Source organism: Schistocerca nitens, chromosome 5, assembly GCF_023898315.1.
Source record: "Schistocerca nitens isolate TAMUIC-IGC-003100 chromosome 5, iqSchNite1.1, whole genome shotgun sequence".
Taxonomy (NCBI): domain Eukaryota; kingdom Metazoa; phylum Arthropoda; class Insecta; order Orthoptera; family Acrididae; genus Schistocerca; species Schistocerca nitens.
Window position 1 is genome coordinate 627,211,690 of NC_064618.1, and position 23,615 is coordinate 627,235,304.

The following is a 23,615-nucleotide window of genomic DNA, read 5'->3' on the forward strand; positions in this document are numbered from 1 at the left end:
AAGTTTTTATACAAGACTGAGTATTACAAAGGTACGTAACTTTATTCTGAAAACAAATCCACACAAAACTAGGTAAATTAAAAACTTTTTTCCGCTGTAACAAGTTTCTTTTCAATATTCGAGTTTCAGAAACTATGCGGCATGCGCACTTACATTGCTACCAATCTCGACATGGAAATGTAACATCACCGCTTGGAAACGAAATTATACAAGGATTTCATCAATCGGTGAATTTTTTTGAGGAATAGCTCTGATCGTCTGTACAAGCACAGTTAAAATTTTTACACTAGCCCGTATTATACGGACAACGAACACTCTTGCTTCTCCCATATTACCTGCTGATAGTCAAATGTCATTAATCGTCAGCTGTGATAGGGGAGCATAGCGATGTCGATCTTTGGTGGGGGTTGTGTCAGTTCGATGATGCAGTTCATTGTTCTCAGAAATAAATGATTTATAACGCCAGAATTTTGAAAACTGTTTTAGGTCATTCAGCGCTTAACGTTTGACATTTTTATGTGATATTTTTAATGAGGGTAAACGAGTTATTAATTTGCCATGATCGGCGAGTGACTTTGTAGATATAGAGGAACGCCAGGAGTTTCATCACAACAACCACGCAGTACTTTAGGTATGGATACTTAACGCGGGCCGCATTGTTTTGTAAAGGCATAGCTGTAAATATAGGGATATACCAAGTTTGTCAGTGGCATTTTCCGTGAAATTAAACCATGTAAAATATGTCTAGCAATTACTATAATTTTCTCATTATTAACGCATTAAATTGCAGTGAAATGTTCGTTCTTTCTTGCTGTATAAGTTTTTAATACGCAGATTACACCTGTGTTTCATCACTGAAATTCTGTAAACTCACAGCTTCACATACTTCGTTTCTCAAGCACTGCAGTGTCTCAGGTTAGGAGTTTAAGATCCTCCTTGGTGAACCTATCCACTCATTTCCCCTTTACCTCTGAGCAGAATTTACATACTGACCACTTCATTGCGACATTTATTTTATGAACATGGTCTTGTCTTTGGCTTCCCATTTCTCAAGTTTCAACTTATACATAGCTATGGCTTTTAGTTGTTAATACCAACCCAAGCGTGTAACAAGCAAGAGTTGCGTTAGTGTATCGTATCCAAAGAATTATCTTCATAATTTCTAATGAGTCTGATTTAAAGTCCTTTATTGTTGCACTGAGACCACTATAGTGCTAGACAATTTTTGCTGTTGTACTCCCACAAATTCTGAAATCAAATGTGACTGGTATGTGTCTCACACACTTTGGCTTGCATACTAAACCTTGAAAATGCAGTTTGCTACCAAATGTGGACTCAAAACTTAAAATTAATTTCTTCAAAGTCTCTTGCATTGGATATTCTGAAATGAAACTGAACAACAGATTCCTGTTTACGTGTGTGTGTGTGTGTGTGTGTGTGTGTGTGTGTGTGTGCAGCAAATATTTGATGTAAAAATGGATGTTTAGTAACTGCAGTGGAATTAAATTTAACTGTGTGTGTGTGTGTGTGTGTGTGTGTGTGTGTGTGTGTGTGTGTGTGTGTGTATCTGGGAATTCATATTCACAGCTTTTCCTGCTTGCTGTTAGGCAATTAACATGTACACATTACCATTATGAAGTTATAGTTCAGTACATATTACATATTAATCTAACTATGAAATCAGTTTAAAATGATTTAAAGCAATTAGATTATATAAGAATGTATGATGTACGATAATGTTTATGGTGCTCCAGAAACTCAGTTGGAACACAGTCAACCAAGTACTGCCTCAACATGTATAAATTTGGTATCTGTCTTGTATAGGTTGGCATATAGTTATATGGCATAGTACCAGTATGATATACTGGTGGTGTCATCTTTTTCTTGTCAGTTGTAACTGGATCTGTCTCCCTTTCCACAAGAGATGGAATACTGTTATTTCCTTTTCTGTTTGTAATTATGGAAGTGTATCGTCTCTTTCCCATGTATTGTGTGTTTCTGGATCCACCTGTCCCCTCACCATTTAATGTGCAACTTGAAATGATATTATGAGCCCTCTAGTATTTATTTATCTATGTACAGCAATTAGAAGTTCCCTTGTTATTTGTCTGAAGTATTAAAAGTTACCAACCTCTTCTCTATGGTCAGTTTCAATATTTTGTTTTATATTTTCATTTTGATATATTTTTTTATACTGGTTCTGTCTTGCTCTTTACTTTTCTGTTTATAACCACTATTTCTTTCCTTATTAATCAATTCCCTAAACTTTCTCCCCTCATCTGTTATTACATCAGTTTGTATCCAGCTACACAGATCTCTGCCTGAAATGATTATATATACTAAGCTGGCAGGTCGACAGACACACAAACGGTACACAAACACACACACAAAATTCAAGCTTTCGCAACAAACTGTTGCCTCATCAGGAAAGAGGGAAGGAGAGGGAAAGACGAAAGGATGTGGGTTTTAAGGGAGAAGGTAAGGAGTCATTCCAATCCCGGGAGCGGAAAGACTTACCTTAGGGGGAAAAAAGGACGGGTATACACTCGCGCGCGCACACACACACACATATCCATCCACACATATACAGGCACAAGCAGACATCTCACAAGCATATATATATATATATATATATATATATATATATATATATATATATATATATATATGTGTGTGTGTATACCTGTCCTTTTTTCCCCCTCAGGTAAGTCTTTCCGCTCCCGGGATTGGAATGACTCCTTACCCTCTCCCTTAAAACCCACATCCTTTCGTCTTTCCCTCTCCTTCCCTCTTTTCCTGATGAGGCAACAGTTTGTTGCAAAAGCTTGAATTTCATGTTTGTGTTTGTGTGTCTATCGACCTGCCAGCACTTTCGTTTGGTAAGTCATCTGTGTTTTTTTATATATAAATAATAGTTCAGGTTGGTAAAACTCTTTAATAGGGAATACTTAAGTTGGATGCAATCCATGTTCACATAAAAGACAATAAATTTTTAGTGCTGTTACAGAACACAGTTGTTTATTACTTTGAATAGTACTGAATGACAGTCAGATATAACATTCATCTAACTATAAACTTTGGTACACAGTTCCGACTAATAATACTGGCTCGCTGCCAGGATCGGAACTGCGATGATACTGCTGACTTGGCTATCAAAGAGTGGGATGATCAGTGGTGTTGTACAGAACATCTTGATGTCATGTTTCATTTGTGGCTCTGTCTGGTGGTGACTGCCTTCAGCGTGTGGTTCCTTCGTGAGGTACCAACTTCTCTCTTCAGACGACACGTTCCTCCCTCCCAAACTTCCAAACCATTGTCGTGTAGTGCTGGGTCAAGTATGTGACGACAGCGGTTGGGGGGCTGGGGGGTAGAGGAGATTGGATGTGGACATAAATGAGGAGATAGGGACTCTAGTGACAGCCATTGGTAGTTCCCTGCCTGCAGACCAGTATCCACCTTGCAAGCGAGTGGGAACACTAGCTGATAAACCGGCCACAGAGTGCTCCCCCCACAATAAGGGATACAGACGCATGGTTGGGAGGACAACATGTGGAACTTAAGGGGCTTCATGATGACTGTCTGGAGGTGGCACCTCCACAGACAATGGCTCAGACGGCTGGACCAGCATTGTATCAGTAGTACAATGTAGATTTCCATTGACACCACTCTATATGGTGTTGACCTCAACAGGCGGAGAATTGGGGATGATTGCTGTTGTGGACTGTAGCGATATCTTGGGTCTGTGGGCAAAAATTCTGCACCAGAATGACTGATATAAGAGGGCGGCAGCTTCTTCTGGTGATGTAGGTGCAGCCTAAAGGAACTTAAAATGATGTAAGTTGAATGACCCACTACTCGTGTGAAGACACCATGCCCCCAATGCTATTTCTTGTGAGAAACTTTGAAGAATTCTTTGTCCAGCAGTTGAAACTGTGTTTGAGGCAGTGGAATGAATTGTTTGTGTGGTGACCATAGAGGATTCAACAGGATACAATGACGACGACTGTGTAATAATTCTGCCGGCCTCAACCTGTCATGTAGCAAGGAGTGGTAGGAGGAAAGAAAAATCTTTAATACTTGCTCCCTTGTGTGGGAGGAATGAAGTTTTGCTACGTGACTTTTGTTTGTTCAAACAAAACGTTCAGCTTCACCATTAGATCGAGGTGAAAAGGAGCAAAAGTTACAGGGTGTATGCTGTAATCATCACAACACTGTTGAAATTTACCTGATGTGAACCAAGGTCCATTGTCTGAGACAAGGACCTTGGGAAGACTTAGCGACAAAAAATTGTGGACAAAGCTGATACAGTACTAGCAGCAGTGGTGGGTGTCATAGGATAATAAATGAAAATTTACTGTACATATTTATAACCTATGACCATGTTTTCTAGAATGGAGCCATGAAATCAGTGTGTCTGTGTTACTGCAGTCCGGACGGATGTGGCTACTGAAAGAAACTTGCAGCAGAGTGGAATGATGCTGCATGCAAGTAGTGTGATAAGAGCTGATTTGCTGAATTTGGGTGTCCATGCCCTGCCAAAGGCAATGTCAGATGAGTAACTACACAACATTGACCTTGGTGCAACAAAAATGAGACTTCCCACTGGAGGGAATGGGGAATCACGACCTGTACATCTTCATTACCTGTATGTAGCAACAGAACACCTGAACACACGTACTTCGTGTGACAATGCAAAAATTAGCGGTACACCTCTGGGTGGGAAATTTTTTTCAAACTATGTGGCCACCACAGAACAGAAATAGGCTTCTGCGTCTGAGGGCTACCAGTCATGTCATAGGTGTCTTTATTGATTAGGGAAACACACTTGTGTCTGATTGAAATTTTATTGTGTTATTAGTGACTTTTAATGGGACAAAATGTTTGTTCTGACTGTGGACTACAGCAGAAGGTTACTGCAAAGCACAAAGGTGAGACGTGATTGTGATGGCTGTGCTGGCTCAGCCAACACAATGTCCACTTGCTAAGAATTACACTATAGCTAAGCACTAGACTGGTGCTGTGACTGGCAGCATTGTAAACAGATGGTCTGGATATGACGTTGCTCACCATACTTCAAACACTGCTTTACGACGACGACAAGCTTTTCTATTATGATTAGAAAAACACTGAGTGCAAGACTTCTTCGCCGTGATGAAAAGTGCATTTTGTGTTACAATGTGACTGAAAGTTTGTACTTTTAATGTGGGCACTGTTTTTATTCTCCTTATTGGCTGGAGACTGAGTGCTTATTGCACAATGAACAAGAGAAATGGATGGAGTCTCAAAATCAATTAAGTTGAATCACAATACTTTGAGACTCCACTATCGACAAAACTGTTTTCAGATCTGTTGTTGTTGTTGTTGTTGTTGTTGTGGTCTTCAGTCCTGAGACTCGTTTGATTCAGCTCTCCACGCTACTCTATCCTGTGCAAGCTTCTTCATCTCCCAGTACGTACTGCAGCCTACATCCCTCTGAATCTGCTTAGTGTATTCATCTCTTGGTCTCCCTCTATGATTTTTACCCTCCACACTGCCCTCCAATACTAAATGGGTGATCCCTTAATGCCGCAGAACATGTCCTACCAACCGATCCCTTCTTCTAGTCAAGTTGTGCCACAAACTCCTCTTCTCCCCAATCCTATTCAGTACCTCCTCATTAGTTATGTGATCTACCCATCTAATCTTCAGCATTCTTCTATAGCACCACATTTCGAAAGCTTCTATTCTCTTCTTGTCCAAACTAGTTATTGTCCATGTTTCACTTCCATAAATATACTTTCAGAAACGACTTCCTCACACTTAAATCTATTCTCGGTGTTAAAAAATTTCTCTTCTTCAGAAACGCTTTCCTTGCCATTGCCAGTCTACTTTTTATATTCTCTCTACTTCGACCATCATCAGTTATTTTGCTCCCCAAATAGCAAAAGTCCTTTACTACTTTAAGTGTCTCATTTCCTAATCTAATTCCCTCAGCATCACCAGACTTAATTCGACTTCGTTCCATTATCCTCGTTTTGCTTTTGTTGATGTTCATCATACATCCTCCTTTCAAGACACTGTCCCCTCCGTTCAACTGCTCTTCCAAGTCCTTTGCTGTCTCTGACAGTATTACAATGTCATCGGCGAACCTCAAAGTTTTTATTTCTTCTCCATGGATTTTAATACCTACTCCGAACTTTTCTTTTGTTTTCTGTCAACGCCTGCTTTCTTTGGGATTGGAATTATTATATTCTTCTTGAAGTCTGAGGTATTTCGCCTGTCTCATACATCTTCCTCACCAGATGGTAGAGTTTTGTCAGGACTGGCTATCCCGAGGCTGTCAGTAGTTCTGATGGAATGTTGTCTACTCCCGGGGCCTTGTTTCGACTTTGGTGTTTCAGTGCTCTGTCAAACTCTTCACGCAGTATCATATCTCCCATTTCATCTTCATCTACATCCTCTTTCATTTCTATAACATTGCCCCCAAGTACATCGCCCTTGTATAGACCCTCTATATACTCCTTCCACCTTTCTGCTTTCCTTTCTTTGCTTAGAACTGGGTTCCCATCTGAGCTCTTGATATTCATACAAGTTGTTCTCTTTTCTCCAAAGGTCTCTTTAATTTTCCTGTAGGCAGTATCTATCTTACCCCTAGTGAGATAAGCCTCTACATCCTTACATTTGTCCTCTAGCCATCGCTGCTTAGCCATTTTGCACTTCCTGTCGATCTCATTTTTGAGACGTTTGTATTCCTTTTTGCCTGCTTCATTTACTGCAATTTTATATTTTCTCCTTGTGTCAATTAAATTCAATATTTCTTCTGTCACCCAAGGATTTCTACTAGCCCTCGTCCTTTTACCTACTTGATCCTCTGCTCCCTTCACGGAAATACGGAAGCGTCCGATCCCGCCCGTCTGCTTTGACCCATGACGTCACAAATATGGCGGAAACAAAATCAAACACACACACTTTCCACAAGAATCCTAATGACACTAACGGGACAAGTGCGGGAAATGGGTATTCTTCCCTCATTCGAAGCTTGTGCTCTATCTCTTAATGATATCGTCACTGACGGGGCGGATCCAAATTTTCCTCAAAAGCACTGACTTTCTGCTGCTGCTCACATTACAGACAACAGTACCACATTTTAATCGCAGTTTTTTTGGGTGGGGGGCAAACTAAATATAAACAAATTTAGACGCCTTACGTAGCTACAACGTGTAAGTGAAGACAGCCATGCATGAATACCCACCCACCTCCCCAGGGGTAGTAACCCCTGCAACCCATAGAAGATAAAGATGCTTCAGTAGCTGATTAGTGTTATTTGTCTTTTTTGAAAAAAATATCTCACGGGATAGAACGAACAGATCAGAAAGATAAATATAATAATCTAAAACAGAAACTGGAGGAAACAGATAATTAAAATAAGTAATAAGTGTTTTTAAATTTAAAAAAAAAAAAATTCTCACGAGATAGAACGAACAGATCAGAAAAGTAAATAAAATAAGATAAAACAGAACTGGAGACAGCCACACTCAAACCAAACTCCGCGCCGTCATGACGTCACACACGACAACACCCGCCTTCACTACTTCATTCCTCAAAGCTACCCATTCTTCTTCTACTGCATTTCTTCCCCCCACTCCTGTCAATTATTCCCTTATGCTCTCCCTGAAACTCTGTACAACCTCTGGTTTAGTCAGTTTATCCAGGTCCCATCTCCTTAAATTCCCACCTTTTTGCAGTTTCTCCAGTTTTAATCTTTTAGATTAGATTAGTTTACTTTCCATAGATCCGTGCTGAGGAGATCCTCGTGGATGTGGAACATGTCAATTTTTTTTTAAAGCTGAAATAACAATACTAATAGTATGAATATATACAATACATCATTTGTTTCTATTAAAAAATTCGTCAGTGGAGTAGAAGGCGTTGGCCACTAGTAAGTCTTTCAGGCTCCTTTTAAACTGATCTTTATTTGTAACTAAATTTTTTATGTTTACTGGCAAATTATTGAAAATGAGTGTTCCTGAGTAGTGGACCCCTTTTTGAACTGAAGTAAGTGCTTTTAAGTCCTTGTGCAGATCATTTTGGTTCCTGGTATTGTATGTATGAACTGAGCTGTTTGTTGGAAAAAGAGATATATTATTTAGGACAAATTTCATTAATGAGTAAATATACTGAGAGGCAGTAGTTAGTATACCCAGTTCTTTGAAGAGGTTTCTACAGGACGTCCGTGAATTTACTCCACAAATAATACGTATTACACACTTTTGGACTCTGAAAACTTTTGTTTGACTTGAAGAGTTACCCCAAAATATTATACCATATGACATTATGGAATGAAAGTAGGCAAAGTATGCAAGCTTTTTCATTTTTATGTCGCCTATGTCTGCTAACACTCGAATTGCAAATACAGATTTGTTAAGGCGTTTCTGCAGTTCTGTGGTGTGCTCTTCCCAACTGAATTTATTATCAAGTTGTAATCCCAGGAATTTAAGACTGTCAACCTCTTCTATCTGCTCTTCTTCATATTTTATGCATATGCTGGGTGGAAACCTCTTACAGGTTCTAAATTGCATATAGTGAGTATTTTCGAAGTTTAATGTCAGTGAGTTGGCTTTAAACCATTTATTAATATCCATGAAAATATCATTAGCAGTTCTTTCTAGAACTACACTTGACATACTATTTATTGCAATACTTGTGTCATCTGCAAACAAAACGAACTCTGCTTCTGGCAGTGTAACTGACGAGAGATCATTAATGTACACAAGAAAAAGCAATGGCCCTAAGATGGATCCTTGTGGGACACCACATGTAATTTCTTCCCATTCTGATGACTTAATTCACTAGTCCCTTTCACTGATACCCTTTGTTTCCTGTTAGTGAGGTATGACTTGTTATGCTCTGTGCAAAATTCTACCGGGCGGCTTCCTCTTTCATTTCTTCCCCCCAATCCATATTCACCTATTCACGTACTATGTTTCCTTCTCTCCCTTTTCCTACTACCGAATTCCAGTCACTCATGACTATTAAATTTTCGTCTCCCGTCACTATCTGAATAATTTCTTTTATTTCATCATACATTTCTGCACAAAATTCACTAGATGATGAACAATGCTGCAGAGCTAGTTGGCATATAGACTTGTACTACTGTCGTAGGCGTGTGCTTCTTGTCTATCTTGGCCACAACAATGCGTTCGCTGTGCTGTTTGTAGTAGCTTACCCGCATTCCTATTGTTTTATTCATTATTAAACCTACTCCTGCGTTACCCCTATTTGATTTTGTATTTATAACCCTGTATTCACCTGACGAGAAGTCTTGTTCCTCCTACCACCGAACTTCACTAATTCCTACTATATCCAACTTTAACCTATCCATTTCCCTTTTTAAATTTTCTAACCTACCTGCCCGATTAAGGGATCTGACATTCCATGCTCCAATCCGTAGAACACCAGTTTTCTTTCTCCTGATAACAACGTCCTTCAGATCTGGATGTGCAATTTTAGGATAGCAGCATGCAGGCGTGTACCTGACTCATTTTGCGTGATTGCATCACATAGTATAACATAACTATAATTTTGTCTGCAAGAACACTTAAATCTGCAATGACTGTTCTGGGTGCTTCTCAAGATGAAAAAATTTAAACCTCAGCTCAGTGACATGAATCCATGTGTCTTACTGTGCGTAAATTTTCCAAAAGAGTTCCTCATGATCAGCATCTGGATGAGAGTCAGGAAACAACTTGAGACACAGCCGATAGGTGTCAGCATCGACAAGGGCAGAAAGAATGCACTACATGCCATACCTTTGATGCTGTATACAGTGAAGTGTGCTTGTGTTGGGGCATGATATCCTGACCAGGCCTCTTCCTTGCAGTTAAACGGCAAAACTTGGGTCTAGCAACTGCCTGTGGTGCTGCTTCTTGCAACATTGTTCATCATCTAGTGAATTTTGTGCAGCATTTGGTCAGTCTGTTGTGCTTGAAACTGATCAACTTTGTTTAGTGAATTCATGTTGGGCTTAGACACCATCAACACTTTATATTAGTAAAACTCTTTAATTGGGAATACTTGGATGAAATCCATGTCCACATGAATGACAGTTATTTCAATATCGTCGTAGAATGCAATGACTGTTTATGACTTTGAATAGTACTGAATGACAGTTAAATGTCACATTCATTTAAGTATAAATTTTGGTATACAGTTCTGACTAATGATGCTAGTTTGCTGCCTGGATCTGAACTGCGATGCTGCTGCTATCAGACTTGGTTATCAAAAAGTGGGGTGAGCTGTGCAGCTCTCTGAGTTAAATAGGTTTCTAGCAGAGGTGGCGTGTGGAACATTGGAACCTCTTGAGGGTATGTCTTTGCTGATTTCTCTGTCATGGATCTGTCTGACAGCGACGACTGTCTTTAGCTTGTGGTTCTGTTGTGAGGTACCAACTGCACTATGGGACCTCATGAACTTCTATTGCCAACGTCAAGCAATAATGATAATTCTGTTGCCCCCATTCTAACTGTCCTGAGTAAATTGATGTTACACATTTTTTCTATTCTCTAATGCAAGCCATGCTGTCTCAATGAACTGTTCTTCCCTTATTGTTTGTGTCGCCACTTTCTTGGTATCCACATGCCATACAACCCTTGTTTGCTGCCTACTAACTTTTAGTGCCTGCCACACCATCTCTCTAACAGTTCGCTTCAGGCAGGGTTAGGTCTCCTGCTATAAATATTATCATGCGTGTGCACCCACCTGCCCGTACACAAGTGTGTGTGTGTGTGTGTGTGTGTGTGTGTGTGTGTGTGTGTCTACTTCCACCAGTTTCAGTAGATTTTCTGCATACATGTATCATACCAAAATTATAATTCCAACCATCCTGACTTCTTAAATTTTGTTCCCCAGATGTCAACTTACTGACTTTCCTCTTTGAATTAGTTCTCCAGACGTGCTTCTCAAGCAATTTCAGAAGGTTACCAAGACAATACAAGCCTCTTCTGTTGAGCTGGATTCCATCCTTACTGATGTCACTTCTTCTAATTCACAGATTTGTTACTGTGAATAGCATATTTAAGTCCCAATGCAAATGTCAAGTTTGTAGTTTATAGCTTTATCAATCGCTCATCCTCGTTCTGTCTCCTTATAATGTGACAGATACATCATTTAGTGTTCTTAAGTTTTTTGCAAATATCTAGCGTTCAGTTCCCAATACCACCATCACCTTTTCTGGGGAGTGTCATTGTATCCAGAAAATACCAATTCTCTCTTCATGTATGTTGCCACACATTTTTCCATTGAGTCTCCATCCACAGGTGCATCTACTTAAAGCCCTACTATAGATTTTGTGCCTAGTGCAGGGTCCCCTCTGGCTCTTAATCTTTAGGCAATATATTCCTCACATCTTACACCATGATATTCTGACTAGAAGTCACTGTCTTTGTTAATTTTTTTTTCTCTTTGCACCCATGATGCAAAATGTATTTACTGCTTTCTAATATATGTAAACCTGGTAGTGAATTGAGAATATTATCTATTGAGATGTACTGTTAGTGCATTACGCTCATACTGTGAGCGTGTTATGCTCAAATGCCTCAAACTCCAAATAGTGTATTGGAAATGGTATTCATTGTTACAAATAGTGCTACCTCGCCGCTTTTGTAGAAAGTGTGTGTAGCCTGAGGTTTCGAGGCAGAATTATTTACTTTCAGCAAATCCAGAAGTATTGTGTTGTAACTAAACGGGTAATTGCAACATTATTTTATAATAATTTCAGTTGAGTTACCTTATGCAATATTTTTGGGGTTCTTGTATTGGCAAAATGCTTCAGTTGTTGCTCTAGCACTAAGATTCGCTTTTTTGTGAGGGCGACGAAAATTAATATTTGTGATGGTTCTGATCAATCTGATATTCAGTTATTATAGATATTTGTATGTGGGTCACTAAATGAAATTAGTTACATGGTTTCATAGTGCACCCTCTATTCAATTCTCAGAAATATTTGAATGGTCTTTCTTGTTTGATATAATCAACATGAAAGTTTACTTTGAAATAGTACAACTTCGTAGGAGGTCATTTCTTCTGCTTCTTGCACATGGAAGTAAAATAGGACGTCAATAACACAATTATCTCAATTTATTTCTCCAGCTATAATTTTGTTGTAGATGTTATAAGGGAGACCCTCCAGGAATAGGGAAAAAATCAAAAACATAAGGTGAAAAGTTTCTACATTTACACCATTCAGTTACTTGTCTTATGCTACTGCTTGCCTCACAGTCACATTATGTAAGTAGTGAATATACACTGATAATGCTCAGTTGCATGTCAGTAGGTATGCTGTAGGAATGGAGGCTTGTAGGAAGCAGTGTCATCTTTCATGTGACGGTAATGATTTGTGATATGTAAATGTAGGTGGTTGTTAAGTTTGTGCACTCATCATATAGGTTATTACTGTGTGTAAGTGTAATCATGCAGTTTGTAACTAAAAAGGTGTATAGTAGAGATTTCTTTCAAATATATAATGCTTCCTTGCAAAGGATTTATAATACTTAGACTGTAAAATATGCATGTAGGCCTTAATAAACAAGAACAGAAATTCATCCTTTCACCCGCATTATGATGTAGTTAACTTTTATAACAAGTGACTGTAAGAGTACTGAGTGCTGGAATTACACTGAAGTGCCAAAGAAACTGGTATAGGCCTGACTATTTAAATACAGAGATATTTAAGCTGGCAGAATATGGTGGTGCGGTCAGCAACACCTTCATAAGACAAGATCAGTTACTGCTACTACAGTGGCTGGTTATCAAGAGTTAAGCGAGTTTGAAAGTGGTGTTACAGTCGATGCATGAGTGATGCGACACAGCATCTCCGAGGTAGCAATGAAGTGGGGATTTTTCCGTATGACCATTTCACAAGTGTACCATGAATATCAGGAATCCAGTAAAACATCAAATCATCTATATCATTGCGGCTGGATAAAGATCCTGCAGAACAGGACCAACGATGACTGGAGAGAATTGTTTAATGTGACAGAAGTGCAACCCTTCCGCAAATTGCTGCAGATTTCAATGCTGGACCATCAACAAGTGTCAGCGTGCGAATCATTCAATGAAACATCACTGATAAGGGCTTTTGGAGCCGAAGGCCCTCTCTTTTACCCTTGATGACTTCACAACACAAAGCTTTATGCCTCGTCTGGGCCCATCAACACCAACATTGGTCTGTTGATGACTGGAAATATGTTTCATAATCGGACAAGTCTCATTTCAAATTGTATCGAGTGGATGGACATGTACAGCTATGGAGACAAACTCATGAATCAAAGGATTCTGAATGTCAGCAGGGGACTGTTCAAGCTGATGGAGCCTCAGTAATCATGTGGGGTGTGTGCAGTGGGAGTGATACAGAACCCCTGACATCTTTAGATAAAACTCTGACAGGTGACGTGTATGTAAGCATCCTGTCTGATCACCTCCATCCATTCATGTCCAGTGTGCATTCCGACGGACTTTGCAATACCAGCAGGACAATGCGACACCTCACACATCCAGAATTTAGCTGTCTTTTCTTACGTCGATTGGCACTGATGTGCAGTCATTTTTTAACTGCTCTATCTTTGTGTTCCATAGTTTTGACTTGCGCGTGTATGACCCCAGTCAGTTTTGCACCCTAACACAAAACAAATATGTCCAGAATTGCTACAGAGTGGCTCAAGGAAAACTCTTCGTAGTTTAAACATTTCCACTGCCCACCAGACTCGTCAGACATGAATGTTATTGAGCAATGTGCTGTTCAGAAGAGATCTCTACCCCCTCGTACTCTTATGGATTTATGGACAGCCCTGCAGGATTCATGGTGTCAGTTCCCTCCAGCACTACTTCAGACATTTGTTGAGTCCATGTTGTGGCACTTCTGCATTCTTGTGGGGGCCGTACACGATGTTAGGCTGGTGTACCAGTTTCCGTGGCTCTTCAGTGTAGTAATTTATTGGTCCAATGCATACTTCACAATGATACAGGATTTCTCAACTTCATACAAGGGAAACACGTGTTGCATACATAGACAAATGTATGATGAGAAGAGGACAGGACATGTGGTCAATGTGGCCTTATTGAATGATCCATCCTGGCATTTGCCTGAAGTGATTAATAGGAAAGCTACAAAAAAACCTAAATCTGGATGGTCAGACTGAACATGAGCCTCCATCGTTTTGAATGTGTATCCATCATCACAGGAAATGCACTACATTATTTTCTATCTTATTTGGTTATACCTAACACACAGTTCTCTTACATTTGTGTTTACTTGAAACAGGCTAGTTTAATTACATAAAAAAGTTCACTGTTTATTTAGACTCTTTTATGTTTTTCACTACCTGCGACAACTATACACTCGCAGGTGACTTTAAAAACATAGCCATGCTGCCAGGCCTTTGTTACATCTCTAGGGTCCATTTTGTTCATCCAAAATTCTTGAGTCAACATCTCTTGATGAGTAAGATGTTGCACTTAGAAAAATATTGTGACATTGATGTTATGTACTAGCAATCTTTTTTTTAATAGTAATGTCGTACTCTGAGTTCTCAATATAATCTTTAATTGTGTATTATGTAACATTTAAGAGATAGGTTTCAATTGCCATTTAATTATATGTATTTTAGTTATAAACATGATCAGGACAGTTACAGTCGAATGTAAATTTTTTAGGACTAAAATAAAGCACTCACCAAATAATAGATGTTTTGAGCCATTGACAGGCACACAAAGAAGAATTAAATCTAGGGTCTAATAGATTTTCTGTTGCCCTAATCCCATGACACACAAAAAAGAATGAAAACTTGGTCTTACAGATTTTCTATTACTCTACTCCCATCTTTGATTTGTATCTACATCTACTTACCTACTTGTCAAGCCACCGTATGATGTATGACTGAGGGTGCCATATACCATGCTAATAATTTCCTTTCCTATTCCACTCACAAATGGAGTGAGGAGAAACAACTGTCTATATACCAAGCCATTCTTCTGAATCTGCTTAGTGTTTCCATCTCTTTGTCTCCCTCTAAGATTTTTACCCTCCACACTTCCCTTCAGTACTAAATTGGTGATCCCTTGATGCCTCAGAACGTGTCCTACCAACTGATCCCTCCTCCTAGTCAAGTTGTGCCACAAATTCCTCTTTTCCCCAATTATATTCAGTACCTCCTCATTAGTTATGTGATCTATCCATCTAATCTTCAGCATTCTTCTGTAGCACCACATTTCCAAAGCTTCTATTCTCTTTTTGTCTAAACTAATTATCGTCCACGTTTCACTTCGATACATGACTACACTCCATACAAATACTTCCAGAAACGACTTTCTGACACTTACATCTATACTCGATGTTAACAAATTTCTCTTCTTCATAAACGCTTTCCTTGCCATTGCCAGTCTTCATTTTATATCCTCTCTACTTCGACCATCATCAGTTATTTTGCTCCCCAAATAGCAAAGCTCATCTACTACTTTAAGTGTCTCGTTTCCTAGTCTAATTCCCTCAGCATCACCTGATTTAATTCGACTACATTCCATTATCCTCGTTTTGCTTTTGTTGATGTTCACCTTACATCCTCCTTTCAAGACACTGTCCATCCCGTTCAGCTGCTCTTCCAGGTCCTCTGCTGTCTCTGACAGAATTGTCTAAGGAGATTTGATTATGCTGTTTTCCTTTAATCCCTTGCCTGTTAATGTGCCTTTTATAGTGTTGTCCCTTTTAGTTGCTGTTTTAACCTTGTGCGTCGCAGTGCATTCATAACCTAGTCTGGGCGCTAATGACCACGCTGTAGCTGTGCGCCCTAAAACCACAAAAAAAGTTGTTGGCAGACCTCAAAGTTTTTATTTCTTCTCTGTGGATTTTAATTCTGACTCCAAATTTTTCTTTTGTTTCCTTTACTGCTTGCTCAAGATTGAATAACATCAGGGATAGGGTACAACTGTCTCACTCCCTTCCCAACCAGTGCTTCCCTTTCATGCCCCCTCGAATCTTACAACTACCATCTGGTTTCAGTACAAGTTGTAAATAGCCTTTCACTCCCTGTATTTTACACCTGCCGTATTCAGAATTTCAAAAGAGTATTCCAGTCAACATTGTCAATAGTTTTCTCTAAGTCTACAAATGCTAGAAATGTAGATTTGCATTTCTGGAACCTATCTTTTAAGGTAAGTGGTAGGGTCAGTACTGCCTCGCATGTTCCAACATTTCTACAGAATCCAAACTGATCTTCCCCGAGGTCGGCTTCTACCAGTTTTTCCATTTGTCTGTAAAGAATCCATGTTAGTATTTTGGAACTGCGATTTATTAAACTGATAGTTTGGTAATTTTCACACCTGTCAACACCTACTTTCTTTGGGATTGGAATTATTATATTCTTCTTGAAGTCTGAGGGTATTTCGCATGTCTCGTATACCTTCTTCACCAATGAAAGAGTTTTGTCATGGCTGGCTCTCCTAAGGGTATCAGTAGTACTAACGGAATAATGTCTACTCCCAGGGCCTTGTTTTGACTTAGGTCTTTCAGTGCTCTGTCAAATTTTTCCTGCAGTATCACATCTCCCATTTCATCTTCATCCACATTCTCTTCGATTTCCGTAATATTTCCCCCAAGTATATCACCCTTGTAGAGCCCCTGTATATACTCCTTCCACCTTTCTGCTTTCCCTTCTTTGCATAGGATTGGTTTTTCCATCTGAGCTCTTGATATTCATACACCTGGTTCTGTTGTCTCCGAATATCTCTCTGATTTTCCTGTAGGCAGTATCTGTCTTACCCTTAGTGCTATATGCTTCTACTTCCTTACAATTGTCCTCTTGCCATCCCTGTTTAGCCATTTTGCACTTCCTGTCGATCTCATTTTTGTGACGTTTGTGTTCCTTTCACCTGCTTCATTTACTAATTTTTGTTTTTTCTCCTTTCATGAATTAAATTCGATCTCTCTTCTCTTACCCAACGATTTCTACTAGCCCTTGTCTTGATCCTCTGCTGCCTACACTATTTCATCTCTCAAACCTACCCATTCTTCTTTCATTGTATTTCTTTCCCCTGCTCTTGTCTGTCGTTCCCTAACGCTCTCTCTGAAACTCTCTACAACCTCTGGTTCTTTCATTTTATCCAGGTCCCATCTCCCTAAATTCCTACCATTTCGCAGTTTCTTTAGTTTTACACAACAGTTCATAACCAATAAATTGTGGTCAAAGTCTTCATCTGCCCCTGGAAATGTCTTACAATTTGAAACCTGGTTCCTAAATCTCTCCCTTACCATTATATAAATCTATCTGAAACCTTCCAGTGTCTCCAGGCCTCTTCAACATATACAACCTTCTTTCATGATTCTTAATCCAAGTGTTAGCTATGCTTAAGTTGTGCTCTGTGCAAAAATTCTTCCAGGTGGTTTTCTCTTTCATTTGTTACTCCCAGTCCATATGCACCTAATACTTTTTCTTCTCTTTGTTTTCCTACTGTTGAATTCCAGTCCCCCATGACTATTAAATTTTCGTGTCCCCTGACTATCTGAATAATTTCTTGTATTGCATCGCACATTTCTTCAATCGCTTCATCTGCGGAACTAGTTGGCATATAAACTTGTACTACTGTGGTAGGTGTGGGCTTTGCGTCCATCTTGGCTTCAGTAATGCAATCACTATGCTGTTCATAGTAGCTTGCCCGGTTCCTACGTTTTTACTCATTATTAGACCAACTCCTGCATTACCCATATTTGATTTTGTATTTATAACCTTGTATTCACCTGTTCCTCCTTCCACCGAACTTCAGTAATTCCCAATATATCTAACTTTAACCTACCCATTTCCCTTTTTAAATTTTCTAACCTACCTGCCTGATTAAGGGATCTGACACTTCACTCTCCGACCCGTAGAACACCAGTTTGGTTTCTCCTGATATACTCATCTGTTAGAGCCCTAATTTCTCTTATCATGTTTTCATGCTTCTTATAAGAAATGTTTGTTGGTGGCAGTAGAATAGTTCTGCACTCAGCTGCAAAAGCTGATTCCCTAAAATTTCTCAACATCTTTTGTGAAAAGAAAATCATCTTACCTCCAGGGGCCTGCATTTGTGTTCCTGAAGCATCTACGTAACACTAGAGTTTTGATTGAACCTACTACTAGTGAATCTAGCTGCACATCTCTGAATTTTTTAAATGTTTCCTTTAATCGTTCCTAGTGGGTATCGCAAATACATTTTTCAAGCATGAATCACAATGGGTCACACAAGTGTTCTGTACATTGTCTCATCTACAGATGAACCACATTTTTCCTAAAATTCTCCCAATATATTGAAGTTCACCATTCCCCTTCCCTACAACCATCCTTACATGTTTTCTACATTTCAAATCACTTTGCAACATTACGCTTAAATGTTTTATCAGTGCGACTGTCAAGTTGCACACTACTAATACTGTATTCAAACACTCCAATATTATTTTTCCTAATCATCTGCATTAACTCACATTATTCTCCATTTAGAACAAGATAGTGTGTTTCTTGTTTATGATGTCCCAGAATACTTGACTTTTATTTATTTTTTTCCTTTTCATCATTTTATCATTAAATGATTTTTTTTCAGGCGGTACTCGCTGGTATATCTTTTATAAACATGATGATAAATTAGAAACATTGTGTTAAAGAACTGAAATCTTTGAGAGACTAAAAGAACTTGCGAATATCTGCAGTTATCCGTTTGATTTCCTTAGCAATGCTGCTGAATGACCACTTTTTGAAATATCTTGTCAAAAATTGATTTGTACAGTGTGCCAAATTTAAAGAATTTTGCAAGTACATTGTTTTCTGTGTACCCTTCATCACAGGTTTAGTTTGACAGTTCTCCCAAAAAATATTTATTTTGGGCTTAGAGGAGATTCTTTTCACAAGCTTGCAGTTTTGTGGGATTTTTAAACCTGCCTAAAGCTTCATCATCTGGCTGTAATGGTCTGAGAGGTGAAGATCTTTTATACATACACTGCTGATATCTGCAGATACACAGCATAACACTAGTGCTGTGTTTTTGGTTACTCCCATAGCAATATTTACCATTGGTGCCATGCCAAAAGTATTAAAAATGTGTAGGAAGTTGCTACTAGCTTCATTCCTAACACTTGTGTTAATGTTCATATCTTCCTCTGTGACTTCCCCTTGTTCTCTCCACTACATTCTCACTGTAAAAACGTTTACTACACTCCTCACTTTCCTACATCTCCCAGGATTGTCAAATCACAGCAAAAGAATTGGTACACTAGACCTTACATCATTTTAATAAAGGCCTTTTTCATTGCTCTGTTTGTGGAAAAGGATAATGAAAAAGGACGCCTAACTTTCTGCAGGGAAAATTTTCATGTTTGCGAAAGTTATTGATTTTTATACATATGTTATAACAATGTTTGGTGCCTAATTTCTCATGATGGACGTGTGTGTAAATATCTGGATCTTTAAGCAGGAAAAATATCATCTCCACACAGAAACAATAGGCATTTATTGTATTAGGAACTCTATTCTTAACTGTTCTAATGTGGGTCTGAAAGTCTAAATTTTTACAGATAATGTGTTAAATGTGACTAAATCAAGTGTGGATCCTGAAGCTATATCTCCTTAGTCTGCTCATATTATTTGTGCACTATTTTTATTGCTTGATTTTTTTATTTTATTTATTTATTTTTTGTGTGCAAATTCTTCGTTTCTGCTGTATTACTACAGAAGAATATCCCATGAAATCATCTGCATTAACTCACATTATTCTCCATTTAGAACAAGATAATATGTTTCTTGTTTATGATGTCCCAGAATACTTGACTTTTATTTATTTTTTTCCTTTTCATCATTTTATCATTAAATGATTTTTTTCAGGCGGTACTCTCTGGTGTATCTTTTATAAACATGATGATAAATTAGAAACATTGTGTTAAAGAACTGAAATCTTTGAGAGACTAAAAGAACTTGCGAATATCTGCAGTTATACAGAATACAAAATGGTAGTGTGAAAAGTATGCAAGCAATTTGGTCTGTAGGTGTGAGTATAAAATAAAGTGTAATTAGTGTCTCAGTTTTATAACATTGTGTACTGCAACTGACACGGTAGGAGCATCACAGCTAGCCTTAAACAAATAAAAATCAGTTTTTAAATGAGCAACCTTGAAGAGAGCTGCTGACCTTGCCAAGAATGTTGCTTGTAGCAGAGCTGCAAGACTAGTCAAGCAACTTACTGTTGGAGATCTCCTGCATAAATTGGCATTATTTCTCCCAACTGATTGATTGTGAATGTAGCCAGCAGAGGAACAGTCTTCCAGTAGTCAGTCTTGAATTGTAAAAAAAGCAAGTAACAAATTTGCTTTTAAATATTAACTAATGTTGTCAAGGGTAGTAAACCTACTTTGATTTTAGCTAACTTATTTGCTGTTTTCACCTTTTTTTAAATTTTTGGGGCAAAGATCTTGTGAAACTTGTATGTTAACAATATATTTCACAGGATTTTTAGCTAATTTTATCTTCTTTTTGCGTTGTTTCTGGAACAAAGGGAAAGGACTTCACTGTCTGCAGTTGTAAGACCAATGCGTCACCATAAATCAGTATTTTATGTTAAAGATAAATATATCAAATCTTAATAGGCACAAAGCGAGTAGTCTCATTATTGCTGTGCTAATTACCTAGTGAGCTGTTGCAGTTTGCGCTTACACGCTGGTAGAAATGTCTCTTTGTAATATTTAATCTACTAAAATCTCTATGTACTTCTAAGTTAACATTACATAAAAAATATCTTCTTGTTCATACTAAAAATGTTTTTACTTGCCATTCAGGGCTCAAAACCTCCACAGTTAATTAATATATGACCAGTGAATAATGACAAATGCATTAGTGTTTGTTGTTTGATAATGCCTTTTATGCAAGACGTTATATTCCTCAATGAGCTAATGGTTAAACATTTAAAGCTTCTTGCATGTTCATTCCTCTTGAGGTCTCATTTTTGCCTGACGCTACTACCAAACATGAGTTGTCTAATGTCTCTTTATAAGTGTGATCCGCTATGAAGGAAATTAATGCTGCTGCCTAAAAAATGGTGACAGTAATGTGGTATTTCATGGCTTGCAATTATGTTTGTGTTGTTGTACAACAAATTGTTTTGAGGTTTTCTCCATATCTAATTTATTTCATCATTTGCAAAATTAATATTTTATGTTGTAGCTTATTTGACCCATTACATTTTGCTCTTTTCTTTAATCATTATCAGATTCCATGACTTACTATTCCTGCGAATCTTCTATAATCACATTTGACTATCTAGTCTATGGCAAGCAAAAATACATCAGACAGCTCCTCTATAAGATGCAACATACATTCCCTATCTACTGATTAATTGTGTGGAATTAGCTCCCTCTGTAACTTGTGCAAATGTCAAGACTGTGGATAGACCAGCCTAAGTTAATTGTGTTTATTTACATCTGATGATATTTAAACATATTTGGTACTGCTGCCTTAAAAAACTCAGTAGAGTGGATGTGAGGAGATGACACTGCTGCCTTAAAAAACTCAGTAGAGTGGATGCAAGGATATGAAATGTGGAGGAGGGTAGATAGTGGGAAGGGCAGGTTGTTGACGGCTGGAAAGGAGAGGCCCTAGTGCACAGGATAGGGTTGTGGCACTAGTGACTGCACCACGGCAGAGGCAAGGGGAGTTTCGTGTGACACACTGACACAGAGCAGTGGCCTCAGGGGCAGGGATACAACAGAGGAGGGTGACTGTGTAACATACGTGAACACAGGGGTGGAGATGAGTGTGGGATGGGCTACTAGAGATTGTGGCAAGGGGGATTGTGAGATATATTGTAAGGACAATTTTTGTTTATGTAGTTGAAAGAGGCTGACATTGGATTGGCAGCAGGGGAAAGGGGGGGGGGGGGCGCAAGATTGAGATGTCAGGGTTGTGTAGAAACCATTGAAGTGTAGTTGGGGTGAGAGGCTAAGGTAGAATTGAGCACACACAAATGCGTGGTAGGACCTTTACTTCAATATGTCCTCCACCAGTGACAAGTAATATCACATCGAGATTTGAATCCCTCCCATACACACATAAGCATGTCCTTTTGTCATTGATGTTACGGTAGTACAGATCCAGTGCAACTCTTCTAGGTTTCTTTGGTAGTGTTGGTGCATAAATGTTGTCCTTAATGAAAACCTTCAGGAAGAAGTCACAGGGAGTCAAATCCAGAAACTATGGAGGCCAGATGAGATCTGCTAGTCATCAGCTGTTTGATGACCATTCCAATGACTTGGTAGAGTTTCGTTCAGTTATTCACGCACTTGGCGACTCCAGTGAGGGGGTGCCTCATCTTGTTGTAAAACGTTGTTCTCATTCAGGCTCAGAAACAACCAATTTTGAACATAGTAAGATACTGCTGATCATTTAGTGTTTGCATCATAGAGAAACTGACCATAAAGAGATGAGTGGGATAGCACAAAAAACACATTGACTTTGGCTGAATCTTGTTTAGTGTTTGCTTGTTGGTTTTGTAGGCTCCATATTTGAACATTCTGTTTGTTTACTTTCCTACTAATCAGGAAAGTCACTTCACTGAAGATGATGCGTTGTGGGGAAGTATCGTTATTGTCAGTAGCACTCTGAAGCTCATCAGGAAATGTCACATGTTTGTGTTCGTCGTCATTATGTTGAGCCTATAACAGCTGTAATTTGTGTGGCTTCATAGCCAACTGACATCTCAAAACATGAAGAATTGTTGGTGTAGTCAGTTGTAACTCTCAACTGGCATGATGAGATGACTTTGTAAGACAGTGTAGGAAAGCAGTTTGAATTCATGTGACAATTATCCTCAGAAACATTAGGGCAGCCAGGACTTGTTCCTTTAAATGCACATCTTGTGCATACAAATTGTTGATGCTATCTCTGAATATTCCATCCATTCAGAGGATCCGTTTGATACCTCAATCTTGAACCTCTTTGCACTGTAACCATAGAATTAAACTTTGCAAATTCAGTAGCACAAACTCATTTCTGCTTTGGAATAGCCTTTTTGCAACATGTGATGGTAACCAAGCAAGCAGAAGAAAACTGACATGTATATAAACTAAACGATGTATTCGTTCCTCCAGTAACCTAGCTGTGGTGCAGCTATCAACATTTTTGACGACATGATACTTTGTAATATGTATATTCTTTTTGAAACATCCTGTGTATAAGACCCTATTTTCTGTTCTAACTCCCTCTACATCTGTAGCCTGAAAGCACTGAAGTGCATGGGAGAGGGATACCTCCCATCTTACTAGATTTAGAATTTTTCCCTTTTCTGTTCAAGTATGGAGAGCAGAAATAATGATTTTAAATGGCTCTATACATGCCAATCTTCTCCTCACAATCCATACAAGAGTGATACAAAGGGGTTGTAATATTCCTAGAGCCATTATTTGAAGTCTATTCTTGAAAGTTCGTAACTAGGTTTACTCAGAATAATTTACATCTATCTTTTGGTATCTACCAGTTCAGTCTTTAGCATTGCTGTCACACTCTCCCATGGACCAAACAAATCTGGACCATTTCTGCTGCCCTTATCTGTACACATTCAATATCCTCTGGTAGCCC

The 23,615-nt window shown here is 38.7% G+C and overlaps 1 protein-coding gene across 2 annotated transcripts in view; it reads left to right on the forward strand.

The window, feature by feature from the left end:
• Positions 1–395: 395 nt before the first annotated feature.
• The window catches only part of LOC126259291 (transmembrane and coiled-coil domains protein 2), a 181,141-nt gene continuing 157,921 nt past the window's right edge, over positions 396–23,615 (forward strand). For both annotated transcript variants that reach the window (XM_049955951.1, XM_049955952.1), the window contains exon 1: positions 396–631. The gene's annotated coding sequence lies outside the window, so the exon portion shown is untranslated. The remainder of the gene's footprint in view (positions 632–23,615) is intronic.